The following is a 13,045-nucleotide window of genomic DNA, read 5'->3' on the forward strand; positions in this document are numbered from 1 at the left end:
CTCTGACTCAATGGATTCATGCTATTCATCACTGACAGCCCGGGCAACTAACTCTTGTCTACGTTAATCATGTTTTCCAACATCACATTCTGTCCACAGAGGGCAGACAATTAAACAAACCACAACGGCACACGTAAATATGGCAACAGAGAGTCAGTCAGGAAACTGTTTATGGTATACAGACAGAAGCTCCAAAACAGGAACATTTAGAGGAGCGTGAGGGAACCTAATGGTCTGCACCTTTAATTTATTTGTGTATTTTTATTTTACCTTTATTTAACTAGGCAAGTCAGTTAAGAACAAATTCTTATTTACAATGACGGCCTACACCGGCCAAACCCGGACGACGCTGGGCCAATTGTGCGCCGCCCTATGGGACTCCCAATCACGGCAATCAAGGGGGTCTGTAGTGACACCTCAAGCAGAGATGCAGTGCCTTAGACCGCTGCGCCACTCGGGAGCCCAATGATCTCCTGGAGGGAGCGTATGGGAAACGCTGTGGACTACACCTTTAAAGATTTGACTCTGGGAGTTGTTTACGCAATTAGAGGTGACTTCAGAGCTCAGGTTAACTCTTGGAGGCAGGCAGACACTCCATAATGTGTATTATATTTGGTGGTTTACTGTACTGGATATCAGCCCCAGCCCTGGGAATCAGTCCCAGCTCCAGCTCACCTCTGCTGAAAGGGAAATGCGTCCCTACGATTAAGAACCCTCTACAGCAACCCCAGACAACAGACACCACAGCCTCTGTTCTCACCCACGGTTCTGCATGCCTTTACACCTGCCCCCACTTCTTTACCCAACGCTGTCCCTGCCCAGCCTCTCCATCAGTGCAGGTGGTATATACAGTGAGGGGAAAAAGTATTTGATCCCCTGCTGATTTTGTACGTTTGCCCACTAACAAATACATGATCAGTCTATAATTTTAATGGTAGGTTTATTTGAACAATGAGAGACAGAATAACAACAAAAAAATCCAGAAAAACGCATGTCAAAAATGTTATAAATTGATTTGCATTTTAATGAGGGAAATAAGTATTTGACCCCTCTGCAAAACATGACTTAGTACTTGGTGGCAAAACCGTTGTTGGCAATCACAGAGGTCAGACGTTTCTTGTAGTTGGCCCCCAGGTTTGCACACATCTCAGGAGGGATTTTGTTCCACTCCTCTTTGCAGATCTTCTCCAAGTCATTAAGGTTTCGAGGCTGACGTTTGGCAACTCGAACCTTCAGCTCCCTCCACAGATTTTCTATGGGATTAAGGTCTGGAGACTGGCTAGGCCTTTGTTGCCTTGGCCGTGTGTTTTGGGTCATTGTCATGCTGGAATACCCATCCACGACCCATTTTCAATGCCCTGGCTGAGGGAAGGAGGTTCTCACCCAAGATTTGACGGTACATGGCCCTGTCGATCGTCCCTTTGATACGGTGAAGTTGTCCTGTCCCCTTAGCAGAAAAACACCCCCAAAGCATAATGTTTCAACCTCCATGTTTGACGGTGGGGATGGTGTTCTTGGGGTCATAGGCAGCATTCCTCCTCCTCCAAACATGGCGAATTGAGTTGATGCCAAAGAGCTCGATTTTGGTCTCATCTGACCACAACACTTTCACCCGAGGTGAGATCTTGCATGGAGCCCCAGGTTGAGGGAGATTGACAGTTCTTTTGTGTTTCTTCCATTTGCGAATAATCGCACCAACTGTTGTCACCTTCTCACCAAGCTGCTTGGCAATGGTCTTGTAGCCCATTCCAGCCTTGTGTAGGTCTACAATCTTGTCCCTGACATTCTTGGAGAGCTCTTTGGTCTTGGCCATGGTGGAGAGTTTGGAATCTGATTGATTGATTGCTTCTGTGGACAGGTGTCTTTTATACAGGTAACAAGCTGAGATTAGGAGCACTCCATTTAAGAGTGTGCTCCTAATCTCAGCTCGTTACCTGTATAAAAGACACCTGGGAGCCAGAAATCTTTCTGATTGAGAGGGGGTCAAATACTTATTTCCCTCATTAAAATGAAAATCAATTTATAACATTTTTGACATGCGTTTTTCTGGATTTTTGTTGTTGTTATTCTATCTCTCACTGTTCAAATAAACCATTAAAATTGTAAACTGATCATTTCTTTGTCAGTGGGCAAACATACAAAATCAGCAGGGGATCAAATACTTGTTTCCCTCACTGTAGGTTTAGCAACTGAAGCCTCAGTGAAGTGTCTTAACAATGTGAGGGGATTTCTTTCTGGACCTGTTCCTGGACATCTTTCATTCTCGTTACTGTACATCCACAGACAGACAGCATGTAATGTAATCTTGAGCAACAGCTTGAAATGTCAAATCAGACCACATTGGGGGTCTCACACGGAGGGGTCGGCATCAAAGCCTGACGACTGACATCCAGGAGAGGTGTGAGTGTAAAAGTCAAAGCCTTTCCCACCTGTGATTGACATCTAGTCTCCCTCTGAGACCCTACAGCAGTCTCTTTTCTTTCCTTGTCTTCCCTACTACCTCTGATTTTGGCTCCCCTCTGTTCCTCACCTCTCCATCATGTCCTCCAGAAGCCCTAAAGATAAGCCAGACAGGTAGGGGTGATGAAAGCAAGGCCACTGTTGGTCCCTGGTCTGGCCCACGTTAAGAGCAGAGCATCAGAGCATCCATCTGCTCAGCAGGCAGCAGCATCTCCTGAAGCTCCAGTAACCACATGTGTTTCCAGTCTTCCCCTACTGTGGAATTCCTACCGATATGGAACAGGGGGCTAAATTGAAACGGCTTGTTACAGACATAGCCAGACGTTATTGGACTTAATGTATTTTATTGTGCAATGTCAGGAGTGTCTCATTCAATGATATGTGGGATAAACGTTGTCTTAAATCGTACCAAGATGGCGTTCCCATTTCATTGGCTGTATGTGTCAATGTGCAGATGGCCTCCTAATAGTGATTGATGCATCCAATCAAATGTTCCCTGGGCCTATGTGTGCCTTAGAATGTTTTGCCCTCCAAAGCAGAGCGCAGACACTGCCTGTATGATAATTGATTTTTTGTTATTATAAGTAGGAAAGGAGGCAGGTTGGTTTGGAGCTCAGAGAAGAGAGGATGTGACTGATCAAGACAGGAGGAATTCCCATCCAGAGCTCTGAGTCAGCCAGGTCCCAGGCAGGCAAAGGGGAGATTTATGAAGAAGCAGTCTTTAGCTGCCTGAGCTGTACGTCTGACAAACACGAAGCATAAAGCCTCCTTAATCCCAGCTCTGCTCTCACTGGGGACCTTTATCACTGAGGGGTATATGAGAGGCCTCTTGGGGTTACGGCCTAACATAAGGTCTGTCTGCCAGGACCCAGTCTATGGCACGATTAGGGAGCCGTCTGAAATGAATCAATTACGAGTGGTGTGACTTAATATCGGCCTGTACTAACTGCAGCGGGTCACGTAGAGATCATAAATTGCCCCTGGCTTTGTAAGGGCGGACAACGACTGCCTTCTTATGGATGTGCTGCTGGTTTATTTATTCAGTACTGTTATGTGGCACATTATACTTCTTTGAGGACTGCCAAGACCGAGCTACTATTTACATACCAGTGTAACTAATACACTAAATCGTAAGCGTTATCTTATTACAAAGAAATATTATGAAAATGATAGTAAATATCAATATGTTTAATCTCGTTTCACATTCACAGAAAGTTTTGTAAAATAATTGTTTTGTCGCGCATCAAAATTAATTTGATTCTCATTCACACCACCATGAGGAAGATGAGAAATAGCACCTTGCGTTTCTCTCTGAGTCACCTGTCAGCTGAGGTGAGTTATTTGTTGTGTTGGTGGGATGGATGGATGAGAGAGAGGGAGGGAGAAAGGGAAGGAGCTCTGCTATGTGGATTCCTGTAGAAGCAGCTGGGTGAGGATCAGAGAGCAGCACCGCAGAGCATGGCCCTAACAGGATTGGTCTAAATGAGAGCTAGATCAGCTAAAGGAGTGATCCAGTCCTGGGGGTGGGGGGGATCCAGAGCTGAACTCAACCCCCAAGGGGGTACTGCACTGGCCTGTGGAGAGATGCCTTCACATTCTCCTCTTTGATAGGTCTCATTTATCCTGCTCTGACTAATATTGCCTTTGCCAGATTTACATCTCCACCCTCAGATGTTTTGTTGGTTTTAGCAGCCTCAAATTTGAACCCTCTACCTCTGGGTTTGATTGGATGCATATGTGTGTGTGTGCGCTGTCAAAATCAGTCCCTCCTTCCTTATAGGAAACGCAACAGCTGTTTCAGTTGTGTTCCTACCAGGTCTAACTTAGCATTACCTGATTAGCATGAAGACACACGTGGAAGTATATCAATAATTTCTCTATTATATAACTAGCCTCCATCTTCTCAGGAAGTCTCTTAAGGTTCACACTTTTCAGATAAGACCTGCTACAGTAATATACAGTGCATTCAGAAAGTATTCAGACCCCTTGACTTTTTCCACATTTTGTTACGTTACAGCCTTATTCTAAAATGGATTAAATATAAGAAAAATCCCAGCAATCTACACACAATACCCCATAATGACAAAGTGAAAAAAGGTTTTGAGAAATATTTGCTATTCTTTTTAAAAATCAACAGAAATATTACATGTACATAAGTATTCAGACCCTTTGCAATGAGACTCGAAATTGAGCTCAGGTGCATTCTGTTTCCATTGATCATCCTTGAGATGTTTCTACAACTTGATCAGACTTCACCTGTAGTAAATTTAATTGATTGGACATGATTTGGAAAGGCGCACACCTGTCTATATAAGGTCCCACAGTTGACAGTGCATATTAGAGCAAAAACCAAGCCCTGAGGTCGAAGGAATTGTCCATAGAGACTGTCAAGGCACAGATCTGGGGAAGGGTACCAAAACATTTCTGCAGCATTGAAGGTCCCCAAGAACACAGTGGCCTCCATCATTCTTAAATGAAAGAAGCTTGGAACCACCAAGACTCTTCCTAGAGCTGGCCACCCGGCCAAACTGAGCAATCGGAGAAAGGCCTTGGTCAGGAAGGTGGCCAAGAACCCGATGGTCGCTCTAAAAGCGCTCCAGAGTTCCTCTGTGGAGATAGGAGAACCTTCCAGAAGGACAACCATCTCTGCAGCACTCCTAAAATCAGGTCTTTATGGTAGAGTGGCCAGACGGAAGCCACTCCTCAGTAAAAGGCACATGACAGCCCACTTGGAGTTTGCCAAAAGGCATCTAAAGGACTCTCAGACCATGAGAAACAAGATTCTCAGGTCTGATGAGACCAAGATTGAACTCTTTGGCCTGAATGCCAAGTGTCACATCTGAAGGAAACCTGGCACCATCCCTACTTGAAGACTAGTCAGGATCGAGGGAAATATGAAAGGAGCAAAGTACAGAGAGATCCTTGATGAAAACCTGCTCCAGAGCGCTCAGGACATCAGACTTGGTTACAGGTTCACCTTCCAACAGGACAACGACCCTAAGCACACAGCCATGACAATGCAGGAGTGGCTTCGGGGCAAGTCTCTGAATGTCCTTGAGTGGCCCAGCCAGAGGCCGGACTTGAACCCGATCAAACGTTTCTCGAGAGACCTGAGAATAGCTGTGCAGTGACGCTCCCCATCCTACCTGACAGAGCTTGAGAGGATCTGCAGAGAAGAATGGGAGAAACTCCCCAAATACAGGTGTGCCAAGCTTGTAGCGTTATACCCAAGAAGACTAAAGGCTATAATCGCCGCCAAAGGTACTTTGACAAAGTACTGAGTAAAGGGTGTGAATACTTGTGTAAATGTGATATTTCCATTTTTTGTTTTTGTATACATATGCAAAAGTTTCTAAAAACCAGTTTTTGCTTTGTCATTGTTGGGTATTGTGTGTAGATTGATGAGGGAAAAAAACAATTTAATCCATTATAGAATAAGGCTGTAACGTAACAAAATGTGGAAAAAGTCAATGGGTCTGAATACTTTCCGAATGCACTGTATGTGCTGATACATTCAAGGACAAATAAAATATTGAAAATATTGACAAACACAAGAAAGAAAGCTTGAACAGATTTGAGAACAGCGCCGGGAAGATGGCTGCCGTTTTACAGCCCTCTAACCAATTGTACTATTATGTGTGTTTTTCCGCGTTATTTGTAATTTATTTTGTACATAATGTTTCTGCCATCGTCTCTTATAACCAAAAAGAGCTTCTGGATATCAGGACAGCGATTACTCACCTCGCATTGGACGAAGATTTTTTTTTCAACGAGGCGGTCGCGAAGGATATCCTACAGACACCCGACAAGGCCCAGATCCCCGTCATTCGCGTGAGGAAGAGACGGAGATATCGCGGACGCAGATCCGGGTGCCTTGTAAGGATCCGACGGCGAGCGAGTAAACTGCCTCTCCCATCAATCCTACTAGCCAACGTTCAATCTTTTGAGAATAAAATGGACGAGTTAAGATTACGGTTATCCTACCAACGGGACATAAAAAACTGTAATATCTTATGTTTCACGGAGTCGTGGCTGAACGACAACAATGATAACATTCAGCTAGCAGGCTATACGCTACATCGGCAGGACAGAACGTCTGACTCTGGTAAGACAAGGGGCGGCGGTCTGTGTATATTTGTAAACAACAGCTGGTGCACAAAATCAAATACTAAGGAAGTCTCGAGGTTTTGCTCACCTGAGGTAGAGTATCTTATGATAAGCTGTAGACCACACTATTTACCAAGAGAGTTTTCATCTATATTTTTCATAGCTGTCTATTTACCACCACAAACCAATGCTGGCATTAAGATTGCTCTGAATGAGTTGTACAAGGCCATTAATCAACAGGAAAACGCTCATCCAGATGCAGCGCTCCTAGTGGCCGGGGACTTTAATGCAGGGAAACTTAAATCCGTTCTACCTAATTTCTACCAGCATGTTAAATGTGCAACCAGAGGGAAAAAAACTCTAGACCACCTTTACTCCACACACAGAGACGCATACAAAGCTCTCCCTCGCCCTCCATTTGGCAAATCTGACCATAACTCTATCCTCCTGATTCCTGCTTATAAGCAAAAACTGAAGCAGGAAGCACCAGTGATTCGGTTAATAAAAAAGTGGTCAGATGACGCAGATGCTAAGCTACAGGACTGTTTTGCTAGCACAGACTGGAACATGTTCCGGGATTCTTCAGACAGCATTGAGGAGTACACCACATCAGTCACTGGCTTCATCAATAAGTGCATCGATGATGTCGTCCCCACAGTGACCGTACGTACATACCCCAACCAGAAGCCATGGATTACAGGAAACATCCGCACTGAGCTAAAGGGTAGAGCTGCCGCTTTCAAGGAACGGGACTCTAACCCGGACGCTTATAAGAAATCCCGCTATGACCTCCGACGAACCATCAAACAGGCTAAGAGTCAATACAGGTCTAAGATTGAATCATACTACACTGGCTCTGACGCTCGTCGGATGTGGCAGGGCTTGAAAACTATTACAGACTACAAAGGGAAGCACAGCCGCGAGCTGCCCAGTGACACAAGCCTACCAGACGAGCTAAACCACTTCTATGCTCGCTTCGAGGCAAGCAACACTGAAGCATGCATGAGAGCACCAGCTGTTCCGGATGACTATGTGATCACGCTCTCCGTAGCCGATGTGAGTAAGACTTTTAAGCAGGTCAACATTCACAAGGCCGCAGGGCCAGACGGATTACCAGGACGTGTACTCCGAGCATGTGCTGACCAACTGGCAAGTGTCTTCACTGACATTTTCAACATGTCCCTGACTGAGTCTGTAATACCAACATGTTTCAAGCAGACCACCATAGTCCCCGTGCCCAAGAACTCTAAGATAACCTGCCTAAATGACTACCGACCCGTAGCACTGACGTCTGTAGCCATGAAGTGCTTTGAAAGACTGGTCATGGCTCACATCAACAGCATAATCCCAGAAACCCTAGACCCACTCCAATTTGCATACCGCCCCAACAGATCCACAGATGATGCAATCTCTATTTCACTCCACACTGCCCTTTCCCACCTGGACAAGAGGAACACCTACGTGAGAATGCTATTCATTGACTACAGCTCAGCATTCAACACCATAGTGCCCTCTAAGCTCATCACTAAGCTAAGGATCCTGGGACTAAACACCTCCCTCTGCAACTGGATCCTGGACTTCCTGACGGGCCGCCCCCAGGTGGTAAGGGTAGGTAACAACACATCTGCCACACTGATCCTCAACACGGGGGCCCCTCAGGGGTGCGTGCTCAGTCCCCTCCTGTACTCTCTGTTCACCCATGACTGCATGGCCAGGCACGACTCCAACACCATCATTAAGTTTGCCGACGACACAACAGTGGTAGGCCTGATCACCGACAACGATGAGACAGCCTATAGGGAGGAGGTCAGAGATCTGGCCGTGTGGTGCCAGGACAACAACCTCTCCCTCAACGTGACCAAGACAAAGGAGATGATTGTGGACTACAGGAAAAAAAAGAGGACTGAGCACGCCCCCATTCTCATCGACGGGGCTGTAGTGGAACAGGTTGAGAGCTTCAAGTTCCTTGGTGTCCACATCACCAACGAACTATCATGGTCCAAACACACCAAGACAGTCGTGAAGAGGGCACGACAAAGCCTATTCCCCCTCAGGAGACTAAAAAGATTTGGCATGGGTCCTCAGATCCTCAAAAAATTCTACAGCTGCACCATCGAGAGCATCCTGACTGGTTGCATCACCGCCTGGTATGGCAACTGCTTGGCCTCTGACCGCAAGGCACTACAGAGGGTAGTGCGTACGGCCCAGTACATCACTGGGGCAAAGCTCCCTGCCATCCAGGACCTCTATACCAGGCGGTGTCAGAGGAAGGCCCTCAAAATTGTCAAAGACTCCAGCCACCCTAGTCATAGACTGTTCTCTCTGCTACCGCACGGCAAGCGGTACCGGAGTGCCAAGTCTAGGTCCAAAAGACTTCTCAACAGCTTCTACCCCCAAGCCATAAGACTCCTGAACAGCTAATCATGGCTACCCGGACTATTTGCACTGCCCCCCCACCCCATCCTTTTTACGCTGCTGCTACTCTGTTAAGTATTTATGCATAGTCACTTTAACTCTACCCACATGTACATATTACCTCAACTACCTCAACTAGCCGGTGCCCCCGCACATTGACTCTGCAACGGTACCCCCCTGTATATATAGCCTCCCTACTGTCACTTTATTTTACTGTATATATAGCCTCCCTACTGTCACTTTATTTTACTTCTGCTCTTTTTTTCTCAACACTTTTTTTGTTGTTGTTTTATTCTTACTTTTTTTGTTTAAAATAAATGCACTGTTGGTTAAGGGCTGTAAGTAAGCATTTCACTGTAATGTCTGCACCTGTTGTATTCGGCGCATGTGACCAATAAAATTTGATTTGATTTGATTTGATTTGAACACCACAATGGCTTGATTAAAATACGTGTGTTTTCTTTCTGTAAGGAGACTGACAACTTCAGGATGACCATTTATTGTCACAGCAGAACACTGTGCCAGTAAATACTGTACACAACCAGCATAAAGCTGAGGAGATAAATAAAATAAAATAAAATGATCAAATCAAATTTTACTTGTCACTTGCGCTGAATACAACAGGTGTAGACCTTACTGTGAAATGCTTACTTACAAGCCCTTAACCAACAATGCAGTTCAAGAAATAGTTAAGAAAATATTTACTAAATAAACTAAAGTAAAAAATTAAATAAAATTAACACAATAAAATAACGATAACGAGGCTATATACAAACTATCATGGTCCACTATCATTGGACCATGATAGTTTGTTGGTGATGTGGACACTCTCGACCCGCTCCACTACAGCCCCGTCGATGTGAATGGGGGCTCGTTCGGCCCTCCTTTTCCTGTAGTCCACGATCAGCTGCTTTGTCTTGCTCACGTTAAGGGAGAGGTTGTTGTTCTGGCACCACACTGCCAGGTCTCTGACCTCCTCCCTATAGGCTGTCTCATCGTTGTCGGTGATCAGGCCTACCACTGTTGTGTCATCAGCAAAGTTTATGATGGTGTTGGAGTCGTGCTTGGCCATGCAGTCGTGGGTGAACAGGAAGTACAGGAGGGGACTAAGCACGCACCCCTGAGGGGCACCCGTGTTGAGGATCAGCGTGGCAGATGTGTTGTTGCCTACCCTTACCACCTGGGGGCGGCCCGTCAGGAAGTCCAGGATCCAGATGCAGAGGGAGGTGTTTAGTCCCAGGGTCCTTGGCTTAGTGATGAGCTTTGTGGGCACTATGGTGTGAACGCTGAGCTGTAGTCAATGAACAGCATTCTCACATAGGTGTTCCTTTTGTTCAGGTGGGAAAGGGCAGTGTGGAGTGCGATTGAGATTGCGTCATCTGTGGATCTGTTGGGGCGGTATGCAAATTGGAGTGGGTTTAGGGTTTCCGGGATGATGGTGTAGATGTTTATTTTATTTTATTTCACCTTTATTTAACCAGGTAAGCCAGTTGAGAACAAGTTCTCATTTACAACTGCGACCTGGCCAAGATAAAGCAAAGCAGTGCGATAAAATCAACAACAACACAGAGTTACATGACCAGCCTTTCAAAGCACTTTATGGCTACCGACGTGAGTGCTACGGGGCGGTAGTCATTTAGGCAGGTTACCTTCGCTTTCTTGGGCACAGGGACTATGCTGTTTGTTACATGTAGGTATTACAGACTCGGTCAGGGAGAGGTTGAAAATGTCAGTGAAGACACTTGCCAGTTGGTCCGCACATGCTCTGAGTACACATCCTGGTAATGCGTCTGGCCCCGCTGCCTTGTGAATTTGTTTGCCCTGCGGCCTTCATAGATAGTGTTGCTGTGTTAGATAGTAGTAGATAGATTGTGTTGCACTGGGTGACCTCCAGTTGCCTGGAGGCGACGGCCACTGAAGGTGCTGTAGCAGCGATAATAGAAAACATGTCACCATAATCCCACGGACAATAGAACTAAGAATATACACAAAGTGGATACTGGATATGTGGATGAAGAATAGAAAAGGAGGCCAGAAATACATTTCAATAGGAACAATCGCTATTTTGGAGTCTGTAAGGTTGTAAAATCCTGATTGTTGCCCTTTCTATGGATGTTAATACATCCAACAGATTTGTCCTCCTAACTTAAAGTTCTGAAGAATTATAGTGAGATTTTACAAAGGCAGATGCTGTTTTTACTTACACATGTCAGACAGTTATTGGCTAGAAATACATTTTTGACTAGTACTCTTGGCATTAGTGTGACATGTTGGAGATAATGTTAAGCGTCAGTGTTGTACCCATCTTTGTACAGAACAAGGGTTGGCAGATCACTGAATGGGCCCCCCAATTCCCCTTAATTCCCTAACAAATTAATCCTATGGCATAGTGGCAGCAGTCATATCCGATATGCTGTTATGTCCATGCGAGACACATGTGCTACAACTTAAGTCGGCGGAATAAATCACCCTGTATGAGCGAAATGAGGAGGATTTCCCATTAACCCCAGAATGCCTTGTGCTCACTGGGCATCTCCCTCAGGCTAGCAGGCATAAACAACTACCCGGCCTGGAGCAGGAGCAGGAGCCTATACAGACTTTACACACAGGACCAGATTGTTGTTTCTCTTCAGTCTGTTTTCTGTCTCAAGATGGTAATATGATCATCCATTTTGAAGGGAAAAGTATGTGGGTATTCGTATGGATGTCAACAGTGACATCATGGCTACTAGATGACAATGTGGACCACAAGGTGCCCTGGAGTGGAGTAGGGCAGGGTAGGGGCCAGTCTGTGTGGTTAGCACAGTGCTAAGGTGACAGTCTTACCTACAGGCTGGGCACCACTGAAAGAGGAGAACACACACATCCTTTCCCCTCACCCAGTGTCGGAAACATGGGCCCCTGTCAGCGTGTGGTGATGACAGCTCAGAGGTGTTGAATGGCAGAGAGAGGGGGGAGGGAGTGGGAGCTTGTCACTGAGATAAACACAGGAGGAGAGAGAGAGAGAAAGAGAGAGAGAGAGAGAGAGAGAGAGAGAGAGAGAGAGAGAGAGATAATTGTGTTCCAAAAAAGGTCCAGTTGCCAGACACCATTGCCCTAGAGCACACAAAAAAACACCAAGCTGCTTGGCGATGGTCTTGTAGCCCATTCCAGCCTTGTGTAGGTCTACAATCTTGTCCCTGACATTCTTGGAGAGCTCTTTGGTCTTGGCCATGGTGGAGAGTTTGGAATCTGATTGATTGATTGCTTCTGTGGACAGGTGTCTTTTATACAGGTAACAAGTTGAGATTAGGAGCACTCCCTTTAAGAGTGTGCTCCTAATCTCAGCTCGTTACCTGTATAAAAGACACCTGGGAGCCAGAAATCTTTCTGATTGAGAGGGGGTCAAATACTTATTTCACTCATGAAAAAATGCAAATCAATTTAAAACATGCGTTTTCTGGATTTTGTTGTTATTCTGTCTCTCACTGTTGAAATAAACCTACCATTAAAATTATAGACTGATCATGTCTTTGACAGTGAGCAAACATACAACATCAGGATGGGATCAAATACTTTTTTCCCTCACTGTACCTCTGCCTAAACATCAGCGCCACAGGTAACTGCAACAATGCTGTGAACGATCTGAGAGACAAGGCAAGAAGGGCCTTCTATGCCATCAAACGGAACATAAAATTCGACATACCAATTAGGATCTGGCAAAAAATACTTGAATCAGTTATAGAACCCATTGCCCTTTATGGTTGTGAGGTCTGGGTCCGCTCACCAACCAAGAATTCACAAAATGGGACAAACATCAAATTGAGACTGCATGCAGAATTCTGCGAAAAATATCCTCAATGTACAACGTAAAACACCAAATAATGCATGCAGAGCAGAATTAGGCCTAACCCGCTAATTATCAAAATCCAGAAAAGAGCCGTTAAATTCTACAACCAACTAAAAGGAAGCGATTCCCAACCTTCCATAACAAAGCATCACCTACAGAGAGATTAACCTGGAGAAGAGTCCCTAAGCAAGCTGGTCCTGGGGCTCTGTTCACAAACAACAAACAGACCCCACA

The sequence above is a fragment of the Coregonus lavaretus genome, assembly GCF_964263955.1.
Source record: "Coregonus lavaretus genome assembly, chromosome: 15".
Classification (NCBI taxonomy): Eukaryota; Metazoa; Chordata; class Actinopteri; order Salmoniformes; family Salmonidae; genus Coregonus; species Coregonus lavaretus.